The 25,640-nt window shown below is 47.6% G+C and overlaps 2 long non-coding RNA genes across 4 annotated transcripts; one reads left to right on the forward strand and one right to left on the reverse strand.

The window, feature by feature from the left end:
* Nucleotides 1-640: 640 nt before the first annotated feature.
* On the forward strand, nucleotides 641-6,240 carry LOC148005338 (uncharacterized). The gene is made up of 3 exons (XR_015622487.1): nucleotides 641-1,243; nucleotides 2,170-2,323; nucleotides 5,890-6,240. It is a non-coding gene; the product is annotated as an uncharacterized LOC148005338 (long non-coding RNA).
* A 4,658-nt stretch (nucleotides 6,241-10,898) lies between these two features.
* On the reverse strand, nucleotides 10,899-24,741 carry LOC120103560 (uncharacterized). 3 transcript variants are annotated; one of them, XR_015622493.1, is made up of 4 exons: nucleotides 24,564-24,741; nucleotides 19,237-19,642; nucleotides 16,450-16,610; nucleotides 10,899-11,743 (listed from the first exon to the last, which is right to left on the reverse strand). It is a non-coding gene; the product is annotated as an uncharacterized LOC120103560 (long non-coding RNA). The 3 variants fall into 3 exon arrangements; XR_015622494.1 differs by lacking the exon at nucleotides 24,564-24,741 and adding an exon at nucleotides 20,616-20,697; XR_015622492.1 differs by lacking the exon at nucleotides 24,564-24,741 and having other exon boundaries at nucleotides 19,237-19,840.
* Nucleotides 24,742-25,640: the final 899 nt, after the last annotated feature.

A 25,640-nucleotide genomic window follows, 5' to 3' on the forward strand; every position in this document is an offset into this window, starting at 1 on the left:
GTACAAGCTGCTCTTTGCGCTTCCTGCTTTGCAATTGAGTGAGGACAGACAGATGATTTATTGGGCATTTCCTAGCCTCCCCCTCACCGTAGGAAACCAGCCTTTTTAAAAAGTGCAAATTTTAAAAAGATGTGTGAATGTTTTGAGGGGACTGGAGAGGAATTCTTCTGTACCATTAAAGTAAAAGAAAGAAGAAGTCTCTGACAGCAGGGCCTCTGATCCAGGGGTACTGACCGTAAATTAGCAGCTGCCTTTGAGAGCTCAAAGCTGCTCAGGGCTCGCTGAGAGGTTGTTGGGCGGGGCTGGTGAAGTAGTGATGTTTGGGGCCTCCCTCTCAGCTCCAGGAGGGCAAGCTTGGGCTGAGCCGGTGGTGGTGGACTTTAGCAAAGTTGCAGAAAATGTAACGTCCTTCATAACCTTTTGGTTTGGGTTGGAAAGCGATATCTGCCCCCCCCCCCCATTTGCTGCCTCTGATAGAAAGCTGGGGAGAAGGCTAAAGGGAACACCGAGCAGTTGGCAAGCCCGACTCTGAAATGGCGGTTTGTTCTGTTCCACTCTGCCATGAAGTGTATTCACTTCCTAGGACTGCCCTCATGAAGATGGATGGCTTGATACTTATTGGATCTATAAGTTAGAAATTGGAAATCAAGGTTGCAGAAGCGTTATGCTTCTCCTGGCAGCCCTAGAAAAGAGTCTTCCCCGCTTCTGGTGGCTCACACCATCCTCAGCCCTCCTCGCCTTACGTCAGTCTCTGCCGTCAACGCCATGTGACCTCATCCCTGTCGTCACGTGATCTGCCTTTCCGGGGATTCTGTGTCTGTGTCTTTCTAAGGGCAGCAACTCTACTGGAATCAGAGCTGATCAACTCCTGTGTGTCCTCAGCCTTACGTACATCTTACATCTCTGCAAAGACTAACTTCAAAACTAAGGCCGTACAGGAACCAGACTGGATAGCTTAGAGTTCCAGGGTAGAGCCAAGCATGACTACCTCTCAATCGATAAATTTTGCTCTACTTCTGGATCAGTGCCTTGTCCAGCGGTCCTCAGAGATGGGAGGAGCTGGGAGCAGATACAGAGACTCACTACCACATAGCATTTGGAGAGAGTCTAAACTGGAGGTCTTCATCAGGTCCCTCCCCTCAGAGCTTGGGGAATCCCAGTGAAGGGGGAACAGAAAGATTGTAGGAGCCAGAGGCGGTAGAGGCCGCCAGGAGAACATGGCCCACCGAGTCAACCAAGCAGGGTACGCAGGGCTCACAGAAGCAGCAAGCAAGGGGTTTGCAGGGGTCTGCACCAGGATCTCTCCATATATATTGTGGTTGTCACCTAGGTGGTTTTCTGAGACTCCAAACTGTGGGGCTGGGGGTGTTTTTAACTCTTTTGCCTGCTCTGGAGACTTTTTTCTTCCTGTTGAGTTAACCGCCTTGTCTAGCCTCGGTGTGAGGGCTTTTGTCTCAACTTACTGTATTTTGTTTTGTAGTATTTAGGGATTTGGTTGTTGTTTCTTGGAGTCCTGTTCTTTTTTGAAAGGAGTCAAAAGCAGAGTGGATCATAGGGAGAGGGGAGGTGAGGAGAACTGGGAAGAGTGGAGGAAGGGGAAACTGTGGTTGAGGTGTATTGTATGAGAGAAGGATCACAAAACAAAAAACCAGGAAAAAAATCCAAACAAGTCAACTAAGGCCATAGGGACAGGTAAAAGGAGTTAATGATTCAGAATATCTTTTAGGGGATACAATTTAGCTCATCACAAGAGCCAAATGGTTATTAGATTACTGCCAGTTATTTTGTTCCTGTGCTTGTGTGTATGTGTAATACATTTACCTGTGATTTATATATACAAATATCTATGTATAACTATATTACTCTTAGTGTTGTATATATGAAAACACAAATATCTATATATATTCGCACAAAAATCTACATGTAACTATACTGTTTATTTAAATACCTATATAAATGTGATTTGTATTTATAAAGTATCACAACATAAATATATTATACTAATGACAGTATATGTTCTATGTACAACATATTTATGAAATGTGTTATATAAACATTTGACATATATAGTCTGAACTATATGATACTATATAAATAGGCATATGATAATATAAGGACAAATCACAAAAACAACTCTGAGTAATAACAAATTTCATTACTCAAAGAAAGACAGCGGAACTTTCTCTTTGGTTTCTACATTGAAGAGATGGTGAGAAGGATCTGTCTTTGCCGCAGACCTGAGAGCTGGACCTCAGAAGAAGTCTCCAACATTGATGGCAGAGTCCCTGCCTAGCCATCTCCTTTACCAAGGGACATCAACTCTGTGAGTAGAGTGGCCATCTTCCAGAGAAGATGGCCTTAGCATGCATGTGTGCATGTGTGTTTGTGTGTGATATGTGTGTGTGATAGTATGTATGTGCATGTGTGTGTTACATGTGTGTATGATATGTGTGCATGTGTGTGTGTGTGTGTGTGTGTAGAACAGAGAACAATATTGGATGTTGTCCCTTGGAAGTCTTTTTTTAAGGGTCTCTTTCACTGGCCTGTCATTTGAGAGGTAAGCTAGGCTGGTAAGCAGCCAGCCCCTAGGATCTATCTGTTTTGTCTCCCCAGTGCTAGGATTCTAAGCATGTGCACCACACCCAGCTCCCCCCCAATTATTTTTATTTTATTTTATGTGTATGAGTGTTTTGCCTCATACTGCACACCACAGAAACCAGAAAAAGACGTTGGGTCCCCCGGACTGGAGTTATAGAACAGGAGCCACCATGGGGGTGCTGGGAATCAAACTGAGATGGTCCAGAAAAGCAGCTTGTGCTAATAATTACCGAACCGGTTCTCAGATCCCAGCTCTCTGCCCTTTTTTGTTGGTTTTTGTTTGTTTGTTTGTTTGTTTGTTTGTTTTTCTGTTTGTTTGCTTGTTTGTTTCTTTAAGACATGGTTTCTGCTGCTCAAGCTCAGGACCTCATGTGTGCAAGACAGGCACTGCCAAATGAGCCCTTATTCCTCACCCAGCTTTGTTCTGTATCAGGTGGAGAAGGGTGGTTTTGTATTGGTTTGGTTTGAGTCAGGTTGTTTGTTTTGTTTATTTGTTTTGAAACAGAAGACTCATTCTATGGTCCAGATAGGCCTGGAACTCACTGTATAGACCAGGCTTACCTTTAACTGATGACAATTCTCCTGCTTCAGCTTCCCAAGTGGTTATAGGTATGAACCACCAATCTCGGCTTCCTGCTTTCTTTAGGGCAAAAATCAAGGCCCCAGAATCCTGAACATCTTGCCCCAGTCCGGAGGCCACAAACAGTCCTTGTAGCAGAAGTCATGCTTCTACTCACAGAAGCAAGGAACGGTTCACTCCAGCAACTTTCCTCTCTGCTCTCCCTTGCACTGTTTCCCCAGTTTGTAAACAGATTTTCCTCTGAGTTACTCCACTGAGCATGTCTAGATGCCCTAGGTTTTCACAAAAAGAACCGTAGTTTCCCTTCCGAGTGTGCCTTGCTGCAGGCCAAGACTGAGCATTCTGCACCCAGTTGCTTTGGAGTTACTGGGGAGGTAAGGGGGAAGTTCTTCATTTTTCAATTTGAAGATTTTTTGTTTGCTTGATTTTCTCAACTCCAACTAACCAACTTAAAACTTAATTTCATTTTCTGCACATAGTAGACTTCCACAGATGAGTTTGAGAACTCTGAAGTGAACTTTGGAAATGGAAGTATATCCTAACACACGGGCAAGAGCGTGTGTGTGTGTGCGCACATGGATGCACATGCATACACACATACTCAAGTACACACACATGCATGCATATACACATGAACATGCACATATATACTCACAGACACACATGCCCAAGTACACAATGCATGCATAAACACACAGTCCTCAGAGGAAACATACATGCTCCAGTACACACACAGGCATGCACACATGCATGTACACACCCACATGCTCCAGTACACACACAGAGACACTTTTCTGCTCCCATCATCCACTTGACTGTGTCTTCATCACTCTCTCTACATTGTGAGGCCACTTGACTTCCTGTCTGGTTGACTGCCTGAATCTTTCTCTATCCTGCTTGCTGGGATCTCCTAGAGAAAACAAAAGGGATACTACTTCCCAGCAGGAAACAGCAGCTTCCTAGATGCTTGAAATAGACTCTGGAGGCCTCTGCTTGGAACCTTTTCTATAGAATATTCTTGCCAGGGCATTTGCCCACCCTGGAGTTCCATACGGCTGGCAGAAATACCGTCCAGCCTCCTACACCTGTCTCTGCTACTCTTCACATCCCTTTGTCCCAGCATCCTGCTGAGAACACCAGTGTTGGTGCCCTAAATCTCAGTGAATTCTTTACAGTGCCCTACTGCCTCTAAGGCACCAGAGTGTAGCTGATGTTCAAATAACCAAGTCTGGCTTGTCATCAGCATCTCAAAATCACTTGAGGAGAAGTCCCCAAATGCAGACAACACTCCCACTGCGGAAGGCCTTATGGAAGCCTCTGGCAGAGCCTGAGAATCTGTATTCATAGGGCAGCGAAAAGGATTTCAATGTGGGTGTCTAAAGGAAATGCAACAGGAAATAGACAGGCCGGGCCTACATCGGTCTCAACTCTGCAAAGCCTGCCAAGGGCACTTAGAGGAAATACGTAAGCGAAAGCAAAAGCTAGAAGTGTTCAGGTACAGGCTGAGAAACAAATACAAACCATACAGGCCAGGGTTGGGGTGTGAGAGCATGGGAGACTCCCAGTGTGGCTGTTTGGCAAACCACAGCATAGGGTTCCAGGTAGACACACGGCCTGAAGCCTAAATGCTCTGTCAGTGCAAGGAGAGTCTTCTTGTGGGTATGAGACAGCCATACAGAGCAACCCAAGCAGCATGAATGTCTTTACTCTGAGGCAGGAACTCCGGCTTTCTCTTAGAGGCAGCACGTGCTGAATTCAAACACCGCTTTTGGTATATCACAGTATTAGGTGCAGGTCCCTGCGTTATGGCTCCCTCTGAGTGAATGTGAGTAAGCTATATATTTACTCTGTGCCTCAGATTCCTCACCTGGAAAGAGAGGACAACATACCTACTACAGAGGGTTCCTGTGAGGATTACAAAATCAGTAGTATGTGAGACGAGTTTCCCCTGGCCTGGTGGAGCAAGGCCCCTTGCTCCTTAGCTGTGGTCTTTGTTATCATGGAAGCTCCTCCCATCCCCCATCCCCATCCCCTATCTCCCACCCCCCCACCCCGTAGTCACTCTCTGAAGCTGTCTTTGTACAATTTAAGCACATGAAGAATCTACTTAAACTATAAACGTCCTCATTCCCAGATCCCAGAAAGCTTTTGGTTCTGTCTCTCTCTATTTCTGTCTCTGTCTGTCTGTCTGTCTCTGTGTGTCTCTGCTTCCCTGTCTCCTTTTTTCTAAAAGCCCTTGCAGCCTGCATTTTAGGATAGGCATCCCGATCATCCCGACTCTCCAATGACCCCTCCTGTGGACACTTGTGTCACTCCAGGGATATAGAAAGAGCTGCTCAGCAGATGGGGGCCAGACCTTTGCAACTGAAAATTCTCCTTTAAAGTTCTGAAGCTCTGTCCCAGGCAGGCCGCGAGGCTGTGTGATCTACAAGGTGAGACAGGGAGTTTTGAGGCTGGAGTCAAAGGAAAGAGAAACGTAGCTATGCAGACTCCCAGACAGCAGCCAGTTAACCCTGCCCTTTCCAAGCCTGCTGTGGGACTTTACAAGGGCCTCATCTCCGAGTAGTTATGCCTCAGTTTCTCCTGTAGGGATGTTGTGGCACATGGGAAACTTAACTCCTTTTCCATGCTCTAGAATGTCAAGAGCAATAACGTAGTATTTTTTTTATTGGTTCTGTATTCTATTTAATTTTTCACTTTTTTTTTCATAGGATCTTGCTATATACCCCAGATTGGACTGAAAGTCATAATCCTCCTGCCTCAGTCACCCGAGTACTGCAATTGTAGCCTTGAGTCATCTATCATTCCCCACTCTGATTTTCTTCTCTGACTTTCAGTTGTGAGTAGCTGAGTAAATGAGAGTTGCTGTTCCTCAGCTGTTGAAAGAGCTTGGTGGAATACGGGGTTTGCACAAAGCCCAACCCCCAAACTCCTTCACCCATGTGGTAGAAGGAGTGAATTGACTTCTGAAAGCTGTCTCCTGACCATTGAACATGTGTCAGGCCACATGTGTGCCCATGTGTACACAGATGAATAAATTAAAATGTAATTAAAATTAAAAAGAGTCATTGCTACTCTATAAGGGAAAGATCTTCACTCATCGAAGGAACCCACAAGCTGGGTCACCTCATGCCTTCGTCAACAGTGCATCTCTGAAAGACATCCTGTTAGTGGCCCAGTGCTTTTTTGTCCTCTTCCTGGAGAAGGTGACAGACACCACAGGGGAATGTTCTAAGTGAAAAGGCCAGCATCCCTGGAAAACAGCAACAGAAGCCTCTGCATGGAGCCCATTAGCAATACATCCAAACACCGTCTCGATCCGGAGGAAGAGACATGTTCCACGGAAGGCCCTGGTTCCTGCCAATCCCTCCCCGGTTCACTGCTGGGAACCACAAGAGTGGCCTCTCTCAGTCCTGCTGCCCCACTGGTCAGTGGAAGGGCAGAGTTGGCAGAAGAACCTTTGTGAGCCTTGTTGACTCTGCTGGGTTCAGAGAGGCCTTCACAGTTGACTCAGCGAAGGAGAGTTGTTTACTTCCCCAGCCTCAGGTCTGCCAAGCACGGGGGCCGGCTGGGCAGTTTAGTGCCCAGGTCTCTCACTCCCACACAGGTACCTGCAGAAATCAGTGAACCACGCCTGCCAGGCAGGCCAGACTGAGCCTGCATCAAGCTGCTTTCCCCCTCAGCACAGGCTTCTTCCTCCTTGCCAGTTCAGCTAGCCAGGCCTGCTTTAGTGACACTCCTGGGCTGGGTTTCTTTCTTTCTTCCTTAAGTCCAGAGCCCAGTTATTTACCCAAAGAAAACAGGGAAGTGACAAGGTAACAGAGTACACATGTTGTGAAAATATGCAGGCCGAGGCTGAAGAAAAGAAAACATTCTTCCATAAGTAGCTGCCTTGTTAATTCATTTTTTTCCCTTCCAGATTAGAACCAGCCATGGCTTGTGCTCCTTCAAGTACCTTCTGTGGTTCTGTGACAGCTGCCTACATGGGGCAAGATTTGGCCTGAAAAATGGGCCATCGGTCATGCTTTGGGTGGGGTGCAGGTAGGGGGAGGGTCAGACACTAAAATTCCCAGATTGCTCAAATTCACTGATCCCTCTCTAGACAGGATACAGGAGGAAGGGAGGTGGTGTGGAGAGAGGATTGCATAAATGTCCAGGCATAAGCTGATTTTCCACAAGAAGCCACAGCTTGGTAATGAACAGTCTTTGGAATGAGCTTTTCAACTCCTTTCGAAGTTGGTTTCCGATCCCTGGCAAACCCGGGCTCTACAGCCTTGAGTAACGGCCACAGGCTGATTCTCAGCAATTAAAAATAATATTGGCCCTGATAGAGAACTCTTGGGCACCCCCTCCCTTACACACCCTTTTTATTACATGCCAAAGATTACTTTCCCAAACCTGTTTCAGAACAGCTGGCCGAGTTGGAGGAGCAGGCTCAGCCCTCATGACTGTAGATATTAATAGCATTTGCTCTGCCTGGTGTTTGGGGCAGGAAGAGGGTGACCTGCGTCTGTTTGGAAAGTTGGGCCCTAATCAGTTTGGGGCCTGCTCTCTCTTCCCTGCATTCTTTAAACCTCAAACTCTACAGATAGTGGCTGAGGAAGCCCACAGAGAGGCTGGTTAGGGCCAAATATCCTCCGCTATAAATCTTCAGACTTCTCAGTCTTTCCTTCGTAGACGTTCTCTGCCTTCCAGTCTGTGGGTATCGGCCAGAGGACTGGCCAGGTTCCTTTTAAGGGAGGTCACCCACAGAGGCCTGGGCAGCCCCTGATAGCACTTTCTGGTAACAGAACCTGCTGATCCTGGTGTTACAGCACAGGCCTGCAAGGCAGAGTGGCCTCGGTCCTCTTTCCTAAAGACCTGAGGGCGGCATGGGTTGGGGAAGCATTTCTAGCCCTTATAGCCACAGTTTGTCAGCTTCCCACGGTCAGCACCCAGCAGCCTTAACCTCAGAATGGGTGGAAATCCCACTGTCTCCCCACATGGCTGACCACAACCACCACAAAGCACCTTCTCAAGATACCAGGATAGGGCTGGGATGGTCTTGATTGTCAGGTTGGGTTGCAGCTCAAGTGGAAAACCTTGAGAACAAGGCAGATTATGGGTCTGAGAATAAGGTCCCTTTCCTAGGTGGACATTTCCCAAGAAGAAGACGATGGTGGGTAAGAAGCCACATTCAATCAGAAGCCATGGATTCCTGGTAGAGGGTACTTCAGAATGAAAGCATCAAACCGGGGCCACCCACCTTTGCTAGAATGCTTACATGGCCCCTGGCTCCAACAGAGAGAGCATAGCTCTCCCAACACTGGGCCAGACTCCAGCCTCTGGCCATAGGTGGAAGACTATTTCCGGTGATTGTTTTCAGATATTTTATATCCAGTGTGTGAAAATATAATAGTGACCAGAAAGAGACGCACACGCACGCACGCACCCTACAAAGGTGGTCCCGTCCTTCACTAGAAAGGTCAGAGGACCCTTTTCTCATTTAAGTCCTTGATGTGGATCCAAGGGAAGCTGTTTCTTTGAAGTCAGCAGAGACTACAGCTGGCCCAGCTGTGAGGGTGTGGCCGGGGACTCAGACAGGATGCGCTGCCTTATCAGGGGCCGTTCTAATTCCCTCCCCTGAGGACCACGTTTCCTCCGGCAAAAGGTGACTTCAGAGCCATTTGTTCAGGAGTCTGAGGAAGACTCACTATAACCCATAGTGATCTTGTTCTCTCCGAAGGCAAGCCTTTCTGAGTGTAAAACTCCAGGCACCAGGGCTGGGGATTTAGCTCAGTGGTAGAGCACTTACCTAGGAAGCGCAAGGCCTTGGGTTCGGTCCCCAGCTCCGAAAAAAAGAACCAAAAAAAAAAAAAAAAAAAAAAAAAAAAAAAACTCCAGGCACCTTGTGTCCTTGAACTAGGCCCTTTACTTTCTCATATGTTGATTTTGGCCATCTTTAAAATACCTGTTGATGTGTTTATAAAAAGATAAAGAGAGAATAGGTCCCTGGTTTAGGCGCCAATGTTGTGTTAATAAAAGGATAGAGAGAAGGGGGATATGTTCTATGGAGGTCTGAGGAAAGGGGGTGCCTCCTCAGACCCATGCTGAGACATCCCTTCCCCCGGAGGGACCAGTCACAGAATAGAGTTTATTCAGGGGAGTTAAGAGGGTAGTAGGGCAGAGAAAGAGAGAGGGAAAGAGAGAGTAGAGCAGAGAAGGAGAGGAGTAGAGGAGTAGAGTAGAGGCCAGCCATGAGCATGAGGAGAGAAGTGGGGAGGGGTATGGGGTTAGAAGGGACAAAGGGGCAGAAGACAGCAAGAGGAAGCAGGAGCAAGAGCAAGAGAGTAAGGAGGGGGCAAGCAGCCCCTTTTACAGTGTCAGGTAAACCTGGCTGTTGCCAGGTAACTGAGGGGGTGGAGCGTAGACAGAAGGCCAACCCCTATAATATAAACAAATGGCTATGAGCAGAAGATCCTGTGCATGGTGGGGAAGACTCAGAGGCCAATGCCAAATGACATTACAAATCAATTACAGGACTCCTGTGACTGTCTGGCGGGCAGGGGTGGAACTCAGATCTCTCCTCCTTACAGTCTTTGACCTCCTAATAGTAGCCCCCTGGAGCCCTCAGGAGCCTAGGTCATTAAATTCAGATTCCAGGGGCCGGATTCTTCCAGGATAGAATGCTCACTACTCTGTAAGCACATCTGGACTGCTGTTGGAAAATCCGTACCTTTGGCAATTTCTTTCTCACACTAAAGTAGGATCTGCCACTCAGGCTGATCTGACTCAGCCCTGCAGTCATTCTCAAGAGCAGCAGTGTGGCAGGGTTCCAACGCCTGGGAGCACAGGCACATCAAGAGAGCAGCCCCTCCCTACTGCTGTTTACGACTTCAGCATGCTCATTAGTGTCCTGAGTTCCTGTTGGCTGGACTGATTCGTGCTTTTACCCTATGTGTTTTCATGATGGCTTGACATGCCTAGGTCAGTATTACCTTTTAGAGTATTACCAAAGCCCAGCTGTGACATGCATGCTTTGAATCTCAGCATTCAAGAGGCAGAGACAGGAGGATCTCTGTAAGTTAGAGGCCAGCCTGGTCTACCTAACAAATGCCAGGTCAGCAAGGGCTCTCTGTAGTGACACCCTGTCTTAAAACAATTTTTCTTTATATTATAAAAATTGCTGGGCTGGAGAGATGGCTCAGTGGTTAAGAGGTCCTGAGTTCAATTCCCAGAAACCACACGGTGGCCCGCACCCTCTTCTGGTGTGTCTGAAGACAGCAACAATGTATTCAAATACATAAAAATAAATAAATCTTTTTAAAACTTGCTTTAAAGATACAAGCTACATAAGACGACTCAGTCCATAAGAAGTCTTTGAAGACCTGAATTTGAATCTCCAACACCAGGATTAAAATCTGGAAGTGGCCACCTGCTTCTGACCCTGTACCTTGGGGAACAAAGACAGAAGCATCATCCTGGCTGCCAGCCTAGCTCCAGGCATAGGCACAGGCATGTGAACACACACACACACACACACACACACACACACACACACATACACTCACACACTCACACACACATACATACACACTCACACACTCACACAGAGACAGAGAGACACACATGCACTCTCTCTCTCTCTCTCACACACACACACACACACATGTACATACACCACTAACATACCAATACATATAAACACACACCAAAAAAGTAAGAATAAGGAAATGGCCAGTTGAACAGCAATAATGATGTTTATTGCACTGTGCCCTCAGTGCAGTGGGGAATGGACCCAGGTCTCTTTGCCCTGGGGATGTGGATCTTCTTCACCTCCACCTCTATTCCACCTTGGGCACAAGCCACTGTTACTGATAGACAGACGTTCTAGTTTCTTTCTCAACATACATTTCTAATTAACACCCCCAATCAGCTCATCCTTTCTCCGTATTTGAATAGACTACTTTTAGAGACTTTCTAGACTCACGGTAAAGTTGGGCAGCAAATGTTACCATGTTCCATGCTCCAGTGCACCGTATCAACCTCACCCACCAATGTGATACATTTCTTTTTCAATCCCTGAGCCCACATTGGCCCAGCCTCGTTGCTTGACACCCACAGTTTACATGGACTTGAAGCTGTGCATTCTGTGGTTTTGGATGGGGCATAAGGATCTAAAGTCACCTTTATGGTATCATACAGAGGAGCTTCACTGCCCTCTGAGCATGTCTCTGTGCTCAGAATATTTTTTTTATTAGCGTTTGCATTGCGGAACGTAGCCATTGTGGATAGTATAAGCTCAACCTTCCTTGGCATGCCTCTCCTCATGGCTGTAGTCCACACATCTCTCTCCGTCTGTGATTCCAGCCACATCAGCAAGCAGGACGTCTTTGAGATGTGTCACTGTTGTTTCTTCTGTGTTGGCTTTGATCCTTAGATTCCACCCTTGTGCTTGGCCAGGGGTAGGCATTCCATAAGCAAGGCTGTTGTGTGCTTCCCTCCACAAGTCCCATTCCCGTGATGTGAGCAGGATTATGCAATATGATAGGCCGGGTGCACATGATGGGTCTTTGGTTCATAAAACTGGAAAACAACAAACAAACAAACAAACAAACAAAAACAACCCCGTTGACGGCGATCAGTACGGTTCTCCAGGCAATCGTTCAACAGCTGACCATCAATGACATCACGATGAAAAAAATGGTTGACCCTGTACTCTCTTGGGACACACACATACACACACACACACACACACACACACACACACACACACACACAAAACAGATAATGGTAGAGAAGATTTGATGAGGTTTGCTTTCCCCATCACATACATATTACACACGACATATACACAAAAGAATAAAAATTTAAAATTCTTTAAGTGAACAGATCACCATAACACAGTGAAAAGTACTGAGATTGGGTATGTGTGACAGATGCCGCACCTGAGGTCGGTAGAGATGGGTGAGTGGGTGGGGAGTATTCGAGCAAGAAAGTGTGGTGTTGGCAAAATGAAAGTATGAAGCAGATCTAGAGAGTTCTGAGTGCCACCGTTCATTTTCTGATGATAAAATAAGAGGCCCAGCATCAAAACTTGCCTGTTTCTAGAAGAAAAAAGAAAAGAAAAAAAATACAATCTTCTTAACAGGGTCTTCCTCTTGAGAGAGCTAGACCGAGGATAATTGTCATATGGAACTTCTCTGTGCTGCTGTGTGCACAGCAGAGTGGCCACTCCAGGAGTCGAGCTGGGTCTCTCTAGAGTCCTCTTTGGAACTGGCGCAGGCTTTCTTTGAAGCTTCATCTTTTGGGAGTTTACCGCATGAAAGTAATAATTCACATTCCTAGTCTTCCTAATATCTTCTTTCTCTGTCTCCCTTTCCTCTTCTTTTTCATCTTCTTCTGATACTCTGGATATTAGAAGTGAGTGTGTGTGTGTGTGTGTGTGTGTGTGTGTGTGTGTGTGTGTGTGTGTGTGTTGGATGGGGGTAGTGTGACCAATATATTTCATCCTCCAATATGGCTTCCTTTCTGTAACCCAGAGGCTGGGTGTTGGTTGCCATGTTGGAGCTAGGACGCTGCTGCTGCGTCTCTGCAACATACGGCCTCATCCCAGAGTGTACAAACAGTGTTTGTGTCTGATTGGATAAGAGGGTGGAGGACCAGTGTTGTGGTTCTGGGCACCTTTCATTTCCCGTCTCTGTTTCCCCTTTGCGTCATCAGCTGGAGAGTGTTTGAGACTTCGGGAGCTCGCCTTTGTTCACCTGGGAAAGTCCCTGCAGCGAGAGCTAAGGTCCCACAGAGGAAGGGGCCGGAGCCCTGACCTCTGTCACCCGAATTGTTTGGGCCACGAAGCCCCCATAGGAGTTAGGAGGGTGATCAATTGGCAACCTGAGGAGTAAAGGCCCCTCTCTCCCTTCTCCTCTCTGCTCATTGTGCTCCGAAGGGCAGCGGGGTCAGCGGCAGCAAACTGAAGGGCCAGCTAGCTGTGCCGTGAAAGGGGCTCGTTTTGTGTTTCGGTAATGAGCACTCTTTCTCCCCTCGGATGCACTCAGATTTCACAAGTTACAGGGAACCTGTCAACTGCTGTTTCCATTGTGTGGGGCTCACAGGGAACTTGGATATAGGGCAAGCTTGTTTCAGAGAAAAGCGGGGGAAGAAAAGTCCTGAATAGCAGCGACGTGCTGTCATATGCAGATCACAGCTCTAGTTACCATGGGACACCTCTGCCAGCCGAGAGGGCAAGATGCCGAACGTCCCTTATTGACGTGATTGCCTCCTTGGAGATGGGGCTGCCACCACTGAAAGGGCTTGCCACAGCCTCCGTGGAGCCTGGCCTGCCGGCATCCTGAATCCTAGCAGCCTCTGCCTCCCACTGGCTGTTTCCTAGGAAGCCCCTCACCCAGGCAGAGGAAATGGGCCAAGCTTGCCCTGGAATAGGGAGGGGCAGGTAGAAAGGGCCTGTGCTCACAGGTCTGCTGGGGACGGTGGCTAGGAACCAGGGTCCTGGTGTTACAGTCAAGGCTTTGTTTGTCCTGCCCTCTGAGAACACTTGGCAATAACATTCCTTTCCTGACAGGTTCGTTTTGTAGCCCACAGGCATTGTTTTCTTATCCTTGTTTACCTAAAGTGGCCCAGAGCAATGGGACCGGCTGTGGCAATGAGAGAGGAGAGCCTGCCCTAGTGGCTGTTAGGTCATCACACCCAGGTCCCTCTCTGCCCTATAGTTCCTTGTCCTGATGTTTTCCATAGGTGGGAACATCAGGTTTCCAGAATGTCCTGCTTGGAGCAGAGCACGGACACCGGGTATGCAGGGGGGAGCTTGGGTGAGCAGAGGGCCCAGAATGAAGACTCCGAAGGATCTTTTGACATATGGCAGGTGGGTCTCAATATGGTTGAGGGACAGTACTCTTGTCACCTTGTATAAGGAAGGTCAGTGGCACCAAGGACTGGAAGGACCTAGAAGTCACGAGTGACCTAAAAAGCAACAAGGTGGGGGGCCATGGAAAATATGTCGCCAATAAGTGCTCACTGCATACTGCATTTAACGGAACACAGTATGGTCAGGCTGTCGTCGGAGAGTCTAAGTCTAGAGGCTGTGGGTGAGCCAGGATGTGGAGTCAGAGCTCTCAGCAGCCTGTGGTCACCCCATACCCTCATCAGAACTCGTCCCTGATTTTACGTCCTCCTTCACTGGAGGTTAGTCAGATAAATACTTAAGTCCACAATCTTTGCCTCAAGGAAGCTTCAAGTCTAGTCGGAGAATGGCATTTGCATAATTGAAGACTGTGGTCGATACCCTAAAAAGTGGGGTCCCCGCAGGCGTGCAGAATCCTTGGCTCAAAGTCTAGAGAGCCACATATGAACATGCAATCACACTAGTTCATGCTTGCACTCGCTTCCCCATCACCGACGTCCTTGGTATTGCCTTTGAACAGTCAGCCCGTCAACCCATGAGCAGGCTTTGGAAAGCCTGAGTTTCTCCACAGAGATAGAATCCAATGACCTTTCCAAGAAGCATCTGGAAAATTGTCAAAGGTCAGGGACAGGGACTGTCAAGGAACGATGAATCTTCTGGTTGGCAGGAACACAGGAGGTGACCGTGAGAGCTAAAGTTGGACCACTGGGATAAGAACAGTGCATACTGTGGCACTGGGCCCTCCTCACAGAACACAGATCTAGCTTGGGTATTCATTTCTCTGTCACTTGTGTACCAAACTACCACAAACTTAGTGGGTTTTGATGGTGCCAATTAAATTCTCTTACAATTTGGAGGTCAGGAGTCCAAATTGGATCTCACTGAGCTAAAAAATCAGGGATGCCAGGGTCTTACTTCCTTTTGGCAATTCCAAAGGAGATTGGTTTCTTGCCTTTTCCAGCTTCTTGGGGCTTCCCACATTCTTTTGACTCAGAGCCCCCTTCCTCTGTCTTCAGAGTCACCAGCATTGTAGCTCTCTGATCATTTGTTCTTCAAGCACATCTCCTTCTGGCTGCAATTTCTCTTCTCCCTCCCTTTTCCATTTAAAAAACCCTTTTGATTATATTGGGACCAATATGGGGTACTGTGCCTACTTCAGGATCAATCAGTCAGAAACTTTAAATCTACCTGTAAGGGGACATACACACAGGTTCCGTGCACTAGCATTGCTATCTCCACAGGATTATTACTCCGTATGTTTGGCTAGAAGACTGGTCAACTCCTGGTTCTCTGGTTAGCATTGACTGGTTGCGTTTTGAGACTCCACTTCCCAGCTTCTCACCTAATCAGGCTAATCAGGCATATTGAAAGCAGCCAAATAAGAGTGCACATCCCCCTGACATGAAGAATGGGCCTCTGAAACAGACACGGGAAGTAAACGTGGATCTGGTTTCATTGTCTATCGGAATTAGCATAAGAGCACAATCCTGGTGATTGACAAATATGTCCTTCTGGGAAGATTGTTGGCCCACATGTTTCATGGGCTCCCAGGGCTCTGCCATTTCATATTCCATTCAAGAATTTCTCCTCAAGTCCTCAGTGTCTCTGGCTTAGGAGCAGGGATGTCTGGCCAACTCTTGGAGATGCTATCTCTAATCCAAATACACCAGTGGGTGTTGCTAAGTATCACTCGGTCCCTGGAGCTTCCGCAGCCTACAGTGGGTTTTAAGTTTCTCATCTCTGCAGTAGTCCATCCCTGTGTCATGAGCCCTGCCCAGTGAGTCCCAGACCTCAAATCTCAAAGCTGGAAGATGCCAGCAGCTGTCCTGTTTTCGGCATTGTCGGAAGCCGTAAGCTGCTCATTAGGAAGCCAACCACATCGCATACCTGAAGTAAGATGTTGGCATTGGGTACTTGCCCCAAGTTGTCCTTGTTTCCTGCCTCCTGAGTTTGATCTCTTGATCTTTGGCCCTTCTGGGTCCCAACTCCTTATTTCCTAGCGTCTTTGCCTGGAGTACTTCACTCCATTCAGAACCTACCCATCACTGTTCTCCCACAGACGGCCTCCAAGTGAGCTTCCACAGTCCCTCTCACCTCACTCTGCACCACCCACTCCTCCAGGACCTTCAGCCTTTCCTGACAGGCCCACCCTCTATGCTTGCATTGTACCTCCTGGCTTCCGTGAATGAATTTACAGTTTGAGGCTTCAGTGCTTTTTATTTTTTGCTTTTGTTTCAAAACAGGGTCTTACCTAGTCCAGGCTGGCCTTGAATTGATATATAGTTGAAGTTAACCTTGCAATCCTGATCTTTCTGACTCTGCCCCACCCCCCACCCCCAAGCATTGGATTACAGGCCCGTGCCACCATTCTTACCATGATGACTTCTATCTTGATGACATTTCCCCCCTATGGCCTTGACTACTCAGCTTCCATCGCCTCTGACGTAGCAACAACAGCAGGAACAACATAGCTCTTTGATGGGTCAGGCCCTGTGCACACAATCACTCAGCCTATGCAGAACTCCATGGACTCATCTTAAAGGTAAGGACACAGAAGCAAAGAGATTCACTTAGTCCAATTTGGGTCATACATGGACTCAAGCCCAGTCTGCGCCACTGTGACAATCTGGATCCTCTCCATGCTTGTCCTTTGGTTCTGTACTATTCACAGTCAGTTCTTACCATCCAGGGTGACTGGGGGCATACCCCAGTACACCTCTCCTTGTTCCAAATCTGTCTCCTGCCCCACACAAGTCATCTTATGCATGGGAGGCCTGAGGTTACAGTGATCCTAAGCCTGTGAGCTAGGCCTGCTTCTTCTCTGCCTTCACCTCCCTCTCCCCCTCCCTCTCCCCTCCCCCCTTACCTTCCCCCTCACCTCCCCCCTCTCTGTGTACTCAGGCACATGTTGTAAAGCAGCGATCCCAAGTTGGTGTCCTTGTTCACCATTTTTCATCTGCCTGGATTGCTCTATGCTCCTCACTCACCAGATCCATGGGCACATGTTTGCCATCACTCAAAACACCTGCCTTTGATAATATCCGTACTTAAATACTCTCTACACTACTGTTATGATTAATCATGAATGCCATCTTACCGGGATTCAGAATCACCTATAAAGCAAACACCCTGAGCATGTCTGTGAAAGCATTTCCATAGAGATATAACTGAGGTGGGAAAGACCACGGCCAGTGTAGCCATAACCCTCCCAAGGGTTGGGGTGTTCCATTGCATAGGAAGGAGGAAGTTATGGAGGACCAGCATTCATCTCTCTGTTTTTCCACCTGGACCCAATGTAGCCAGCTGTCTCATGCTCTGGCCAGTGTGCCTTCCCTGATATGATGGCTTGAATAAGAGTGCTTCCCACCCCTCTACCCTCACAAGTTCATATATTTGAATGCTTAGTCATCAGAGAGTGACACTACTTGGGAAGGATTAGGAGGTGGGGCCATATTGGAGTGGGTGTGGCCTAGTTGGAGGAAGTGTGTGATTAGGGGTGGGCTTTGAGGTTTCAAAAGTCCAAGCCAGGTCCAGTGCTTTCTCTTCCTGCAGCCTGTGGATCTAGATGTAGAACTCTCAGTTCCTTCTCCAGCCCTGTGTGCCTGCATGCTGGCATACTCCCTGCCGTGCTCCCTATCACGATGTTAATGGACTGAAGCTCTGAAACTGTAAGTTGGTAACAAAGCTGCTGGCTTACACAGCCCTCTCAGTCCTCAAACCTTCTCCAGACTGTCTTCTACATGTCACTGTTCCTGCTTTCTGATCACACAGGGCTTCACTCTAGCCCCTGAAACAACACTCAGATCTCCTACTGGTCCTACTCAAGAGCCAGTGGACAAAACTAATGGAACCAGTAGCAGTCCTGGGCTCGAGTCCCTCGGTCACCACTACTCAAAGGGTGGATTGTTTCTGTGCTTGTGGTGGCAGCATAGCAGCACCTGCTACAGGTCCAAGAGCAGTGGTTCTCAACCTCCCTATGACCCTTTAGTGCAGTTCCTTATGTTGTGGTGACCCCAACCATCCAATTATTTTTTCTTTCTACTTTATAACTGTAACTTTGCTACTGTTATGAATCTTAATGTAAATATCTGATACACAACTCCCCAAGAGGCTCGTGACCCACAGATTAAAAATCATAGTGGACCAAGAGCTCGTGGGCCAAGGAAGCCAGGGTTTGTCTCAGGTGTATGTGGGTGGAGTGGAGGCTGCTGGGAAAATGGGCCAAAGGGGAAGAGATACAGGGAGAAAGTGAAGATTGCTTAACCAAATCTACTCTGACATTCAAAACAAACAAACAAAGGAGGGGGTGCAATGTCTTTGGTCTTCTGGATGCTTTAATAAGTTCACTGACACCCTCAGCTTCCAAGAAGATTCTTAAGAATGGCTATTTCTCTAAAAGGGGGCCAAGGTTAGCAGTGGGTTAACTGATGCACTGTACCTTAATCTATAATGTGCCAAGCTCTTTAGAGGCCTCTCTCTATTGGGAGCTGCCCAGCCTCAGAATCTATCAAAGTGCTGAGTCAGCAATCCCAGAGGGACCCTTTTTTTTTTTTTTTTTTAATTCCCAATTTAATAGGAAGAAAAAAAAACAAGTGAGGTCTCTGCAAGAAACAGAATTTTTTTTCCAAGTGGTTTAACCCTAGGTGGCAGGAGATGGTAAAGGGACAGTTTACAGATGGTTGGGAGATGCCAGGAATGCTGAGCCCCTTCCCCCACTGGTAACAGTGGGAAGCTACTGTCATCCTGGAGCCCAGAGGAGCCAAGGGAAAAAATGATGTGGCTGTCCTGGTGAGAGCTGGGACCCTAGAAGATGTCACCTGGGAGAGCTACAGAATGGAGGGACATGGCCTCTATCAGGGACAAAGCGTGGTTGCAAAGGCAGCAATGGGGAAGAGATGTTCTCCTAACCTCTGACTTCCTCCCCCTGCCTCACACTGGCCAAGCCCAAACAGAACCCAGGGAACCATGGATGCTGGTGGCTAGGTTCCTAGCTGAAATCCCCAGGGAACACAGAAGCAGCCCAGCCAAGATGGAAGAACGGTCAGTGAGAGAGAGAGAGAGAGAGAGAGAGAGAGAGAGAGAGAGAGGCATCTGTCCCTGCCCACCACCCACATGCCCATATTTCAGTAAACCACAAGACTCTGAAGACGGAAAGTCATACCCAACACAGGAAGGCTGAGGACATGTGAGAGAGAAGCCCTCACTCAATAGGCAAGTCTCCTAGCATCCTCTTCTCAGTGGTACTTGGCGATGAACAACAAGCTCTTTCTCTTCGTTGCTGGACTTGGGCAGTGGGCATGACTGGGCCTGAGAGGAGGGTCCATGTTTCTAGGGAAGGATTCAGGCGTTGGTGCTTCAGAGCTTTGAGGGCAAGAGACTTCTTAGCAGTTAGACCAGCTGCAGTCTTCCTCTCTACACGGTTGTGCTGACAATGAGTTCTGGCTTAGCCCTTGATTTGGGCAAGGGCAAGACTGAGTTCAGCAAAGGGTCAGAAGTGAGCCGGGCTGGGTGTGCCTCCCCTTGTCCCAGAGCTGTATTCCCAGCTAAACTCTCTGCCGCTGGGGGATCTGCAAGAGAAAACATTTCAACATCAAGAGAAACAGTTAATTGTCTTGTATTTAAAAAAAAAATACTGGGTAAAGAAGGAAGAAGAGTGATTCTTCTTGTGGTTTGCTGAGATTCCCTGGAAAGCAAGCTTAGGAGGCCAGGGTCTTGTCAGAACCTGAGAGACCAATGCTCATTCTGGAGCTTGTATAAACAGAAACACTTAACAAGCTGACAGGAGTTATGGGAGGGAAGCAGGATTTTCAGTTTGGTTCCAAGTCTTTTCTAGCCTTGACCTTTGGCTTAGAAGCAGAGCCGAGCTGATCTCTGCATTTACTGTAACCCACAAGGAGACACAGTGGGCGAGGAGAGATGATGGATACAGACCATGTACCTGTGGCCTCCTCTTCGGGGAACAGCAGCAAAGCGCCTGGGCCCTCCTTGTCCTGTGATTTTTCTCTTTGATACCCACCATTCTGAAGATGAAGGCCCAGCCTTGAAAAGGTGCAGTGACAATTTTGACAATTCGGGTTTCTTAAACAACAACAACAACACAGAACTATTATTGCAATGTGCTTTTGTTTTTTAATCCCAGGTGTAGGGATGTGAGGCTGCTTCCAAGCAACTCACTGAGATTTGCCTCTGCTCACGCAGAGGCATGGTTTTGCCAGCTGCAGATAATTTCTTTGATTGTGTGACATTTGGAATTCTGGGAACTTCTCAGAGGGTTTTTAAGTGCTAGGACCCCCTTGAGGCATGGGGAGGGTGTTGGTGGTCATTTAGGGAGGTCGGTTGTGGCTTATTAGTAGCCGTGGTCAAAGAAGAAACAAAAGGAAAGTTAATTAGATTCAGGGACTTTCCTAACTCCTCTCTCCCCTCCAGCCTTCTTTCTCTCCTAAATAGGGATGGGGGTAAAACCAGAGTAATAAAGAGTGGGACAAAGGAGCAGGGATGTGGCAAAGGCCAGCTACACAAAAGTGGTAAACAAAAACAAACCTCTCCTTCACCTGCAGCCTAGCGATGGAATCTGAAGTAATCGAGGGGGATGATTTTCATTCCCTGTTCTCCAGATTTTTACCTTAAAAGAAAAAAAAAAAGAGGGTCTAAAGAGAGGGCATTGCATTCCTGTGTGCTTGCTGCTTCTCTCAAAGTACCTGACTCCTGTTCCCAGCACCCATATAGACTGTCTCACAACTGCCTTTAACTCCAGCTCAAGGGAGTCCTGTGCCCTCTTCTGGTCTCCACGGGCACCTACATGCATGTGTGTCTCCCTGACAGACACACATAAAGAAAAAAAATAAAAGTGAAACCTTTTAAATTTTAAAAAGGAAGTAACATCCTGGCTAATCGTTACCATGCTACCCTGGATCGCGGGCACAAACCGTGGGATCTGCCTTTTGCACTTCTCCACACTCTCAGTCAGGCACAGTGCCAAGATATTGAGCTGACTGTGTGATTGGTGACTTGGGGAGCTAAGGCCATGTCTTTCTGATTAACTTCCTTAGTGCTCTATTGCACGGATCCTTTCTGCCTTCTCACATCGCATCTGCCTGTGCCCTTCTCTACAATGGTCTCCCACCCAAGCGTGTTCAACGTTTTAGGATCCACTTTCCCAGACATTGCTTGATGGTCTCCTCACCCCTGAGTCCTAACTGGTCACCGACATAGGATCTTTTCCATTGTTTTTATGTCTTTCACATATATATCCTTCCTCAACCTTGCTTTTAACAATCAGATAGCCTCCTATATTGACTCCTGTTTAGAACCTTAAATGCCTAAGGCAGGTTTTTATTCAGAACACTTGATCCCAAAAGCAGTTGTTCCCCTTACCTCAACCAACTTTCAAACTTTCAACTTTCTCTGCATACCAACTGGAAGTCTTCTTTTTGTTTAAAAATTACTTATTTATTTATCTATCTATCTATGCATGCATGCATGCATGCATCCACCCACCCATCCATCCATCCATTCAAAATAGTGTCTCACTACGTAGCTTTGGCTGTCCTGGATCTCGCTATGTAGACCAGAACTCACAGAGACCTGCCTTCTTCTCTCTTCCAAATGCTGGGATTGAAAGCCTGGCTCTACCTGGAAATGGAGTGTCAATCCTGACCCTCACTGCTCAGAATTCCCAACAGATGCCACAGGTTTAAGGGCTCCAGACCACAAATTCCTCCTAGTTCAGGTGGGAATCTCAAGATGCCAGCAGCCTCCTCCAAGCTCACTGTGTTACCCTATGGTCTTCCCAACCTTTGGCACCTGGGGTTTACGGAGACGTCATAGAAATAAGCACAGCTGTTTAAATCACTTGCCACCAGACTTAGCTCAATTTTCAGTCCTTCCCTTGTCCCTGGAGGGGAGGGGTTGAGCATTAATTTTCTTCTTGTGGTAGCCAAACTGCCTCACCAGGACAAAGGAAGGAAGGTTTATTTCCGCTCCTGGCTTCAGAGGGATTTCAGTCAGTTGTAGCAAGGAAGAAATGGCAGCTCTGTCAGGGGGATTGCAGGAGCAGGTATCAGCAGCTTCTTCATATGGTACCAAAAGCCTAAACTAACCTTCAAAGACCTGACCTAGTAACCTACTTTTGCCAGCCAGATCCTGTCCCCCAGTAGCCTCACAGCTTTCAAAATGCCGCCTTGCTTTCAAAACATGAGCCTGTTGAGGGCATTACAGTTCAAACCACAGTTCATCCCCTTTCTGGCTATCAGCCTCCATCATGAAGCTCCCTACAACCCCACAGCCTGTCCATTGTCACGGGTTTAAGGAGCTCTGTGCCAGTTATCCTGGGCAAAACTCGAAGACAAATTTCTCGATATAAAAAAGCACCATGGCCTGCCCATCTCTCTGATTCTCTCATCCAGGGAAGAAAACAGTTGTCAGTGTACCATGGAGCCTGTTCTTAGTTTAGAAAGTCTGTCCCTGAAAGCCCGTGCTAGGGCCACCAAACTCACCCTGACCCCTTAGCATGGTCTCCAGTGCTGCTCATCAGTGGTGGGAGGGGAGCACAGGGCCCCAGCTTCTGACTACCTCTCTATCTTCAACCTTGCCGTCCATTAGCTTTATATGACACCTGCCTTCTTGCCCCCAAATTAAACCCATGGCTCAGACTGCTCCCCTAGATCGAATAACTCACTTGGCCTCGCCCTCGCACACCTAGTAGCCTCCCCCGTAGCCCTTCCATGGTTCTGGAAAAGTAAAATATAGAGGGCAAAGCAGGTCTGAGGGTGGCTGGCTCCTGACGTCAGCTCTCCGTGTTGGTGAGGCTACCACCAATTATCCTGTGACATGGCTTTACTCACCTCGGAAACCCAAGGGTCTGAAACAAGTTACTTCTGAGCCTCCCACAAGTTTCTGTCCAGCCGATTCTAAACAACCAGACCCAATCTACCCCTCCTATGCCCCTGTCACCTCAAAGAAAGAGGCCCCGTCAGCACAGGCTAAGGAAGGACTTCCTTACTCCACAGGCAGTGAACTAAGACAGTTCAGAGAGGCCTCTATTCCTGCTGCTTAGGACTCAATGTAGGTCTGGATTAAAGGAGTCCCTCCTGCCCTGGCTTCTCCTTGACCATACTTGGGGACACCAACCCAAGGTGTTTAACTTTGAGGGCAGGACCTTTTGATGTCACAAAAATTAAAAAACAATTTCAGATAACAATGTAGTTTTCTAGTATACATATCTTCCTTTGTATGTTTTAGTATAAGTAGACTCTACGCTGTGTGTGTGTGTGTGTGTGTGTGTGTGTGTGTGTGTGTAGTGTGTGTGTGTGGTGTGTGTGTGTGGTGTGTGTGTGTGTGTGTGTGTGGGTGTGGGTGTGTGTGTGGGTGTGGGTGTGTGTTGTGTGAGTCCTATGGTATCTAACTTGTCTGAAATACAAATGCCACTGGGTATTCTGTTTTTTTTTTCATTCAACAAATTCATTTGTATGGTTTCCAAACATACCAGGAACTTGCAAGTCAGCCTACACAGAGAAGGTCACCCCAATCTGCATTCCCTACCCTTTCTTAAGATGGCAGGCAGCTACCCCACTGTCAGAGCATCTGGGAAAGAAAATGGAAAGGAATAAATGTACCCAGCAATGCCTCTGGTGAGGGCCCAGTCTCTCTCTCTCTCTCTCTCTCTCTCTCTCTCTCTCTCTCTCTCTCTCTCTCTCTCTCTCTCTCTCTCATCTTCTTCTCTTTCCTCCCCGTCCCCGTCTTTCTCTCCCTCTCCCATTCCCTCCCCCCTCTGTCTCCCTCTCCCTCTCCCATTCCTTCCCCCTCTGTCTCCCTCTCCCTCTCCTTCCTCCTCCTCCTTCTCCTCCTCTTCTTCCTCCTCCTCTTCTCCTAGATATTCTAGAAACTATTTCATTTAAGTAGAAGTCTGAGAAGCCCCTCTGTAATGCCTATCCCTTACCTTTTCATACTCCAGAGCGAGCTGCAGTTTGGCTTGATTATGGAAGCAACAGAGTAGGAACAATAGACCTCAACAGAGCAAGAGGCTTTGGGGCCTGAAAGGAAGTTTCCCGTCTGAGCTCAGAAGACAGAGGACATGGTGGACACTGGTTATTTTGGCAGACCTCAGGCTTTTCCAGTTTCCTTCAATCACTCATAAAGCTTACCCCACTTCTCTGTAAGGCACGACCTGTGCCCCCAAACAGCAGCGCTTCTGAACCTGTGGATCTAATGACCCTCTCACGCCCTAAGACCATTGGAAAGCACAGGTTCAGAACAGCAGCAAAATCACAGTTATGAAGTAGCAACAAAAATACATTTATGGTTGGGGGTCACCACAATATGAAGGACTGTATTAAAGGGTGGCAGCATTAGGAAAGTTTGAGAACCACTGCCATAGACGATCCCAAACCCCAAGGACATAATTGGGAGAATGTGGGGTTTTCAGGTGACCCATTGGGTCTGGCTAGGGCTGAGGGGATGAGTTCAAGGCACAGGCAGATCTTGACTCACCAAGGTCTTGAGTCCATTTGATTTTCTGCCCATCTGTCTATCACACTTATAGACCTGCTAGGAGAGAGTGAGACTCTTTGGAGACAAGTCACAGCTCAGTAGTGCTGTAACCGGAAGCCAGGTATGAAAGCATTGAGAACTACAGACCCACCCTGCGACATTTTGAAACACAGAGTCCAATGGAGGCCAGATTCCACATGTCCAAATATGTAAAAGTTATTCATCAAGCTAGTAAAGTCTTTAATCTCTTCTCCTGCCTTGACAGACATCTTTATGATGTCCTGAAGGCCAAGTTTGAATTGAGGATTTGGAGTCACGAGAAGTCCAGCTGGAATGTGATAGCCTAGAGATAGCTAATCATAGACTGGTTTCAGCCCCTGACCCTACCTAGTACTAGAGAGGCCTTTAAAGTTTTAAAATTGTATTTGCATTCGTTGTGTGTGTGTGTGTGTGTGTGTGTGTGTGTGTGTGTGTGTGTACAGCATGATACACATCTAGAGGTCAGAAGACAACTTAAGGGAGTCGGTTCTTTCCTTCCATCACATGGATCCTGGCCATAGAATTCAGGTCTTTAGTCTTGGCATCAGGTTCCCTTACCTGAGGCCATCTTAGCAGTCCTAAAAAGGGTCCTAAGCACAAGCACGTAAACACTTAGACTTTGAGTTCTAGCCCTCCCGCACCGCCCATCACCAGAACCCGAGGGTGTACACACCAATGCCATAGCCCACCTGCTTCAGCAGACCAGGATTTAATTAATTAGGACCTTAAAGTCACTGATTTAGGCTCAGATGCTTGGCCAGGGGATTTCAGAATCTGAAAGCAAGGACTGACAGTGTGTTCTCGGTGAATCTGTTCCTTTATCCCAAGAATATGCTGACTGTGGTTGGAACATACCAACCACAGCATGGGCCAATCTTATAACCAGACCAAGGCAAAGCCTGGTAGGTGTGAGGTCAGCCAGTGGGAATTCAGAAGAGGAGCTCAAGAATTTCCTAGAAGGGACTTCATGGTGCCCTGTGCCTCCTGCTGCCAAGATGGGTGTTGGCCCACCACCTCGTGCCTCTACACAGGTCCTTT

The sequence above is a fragment of the Rattus norvegicus genome, chromosome 6 (genome assembly GCF_021556685.1).
Source record: "Rattus norvegicus strain SHRSP/BbbUtx chromosome 6, alternate assembly SHRSP_T2T, whole genome shotgun sequence".
In the NCBI taxonomy this organism is placed as follows: domain Eukaryota; kingdom Metazoa; phylum Chordata; class Mammalia; order Rodentia; family Muridae; genus Rattus; species Rattus norvegicus.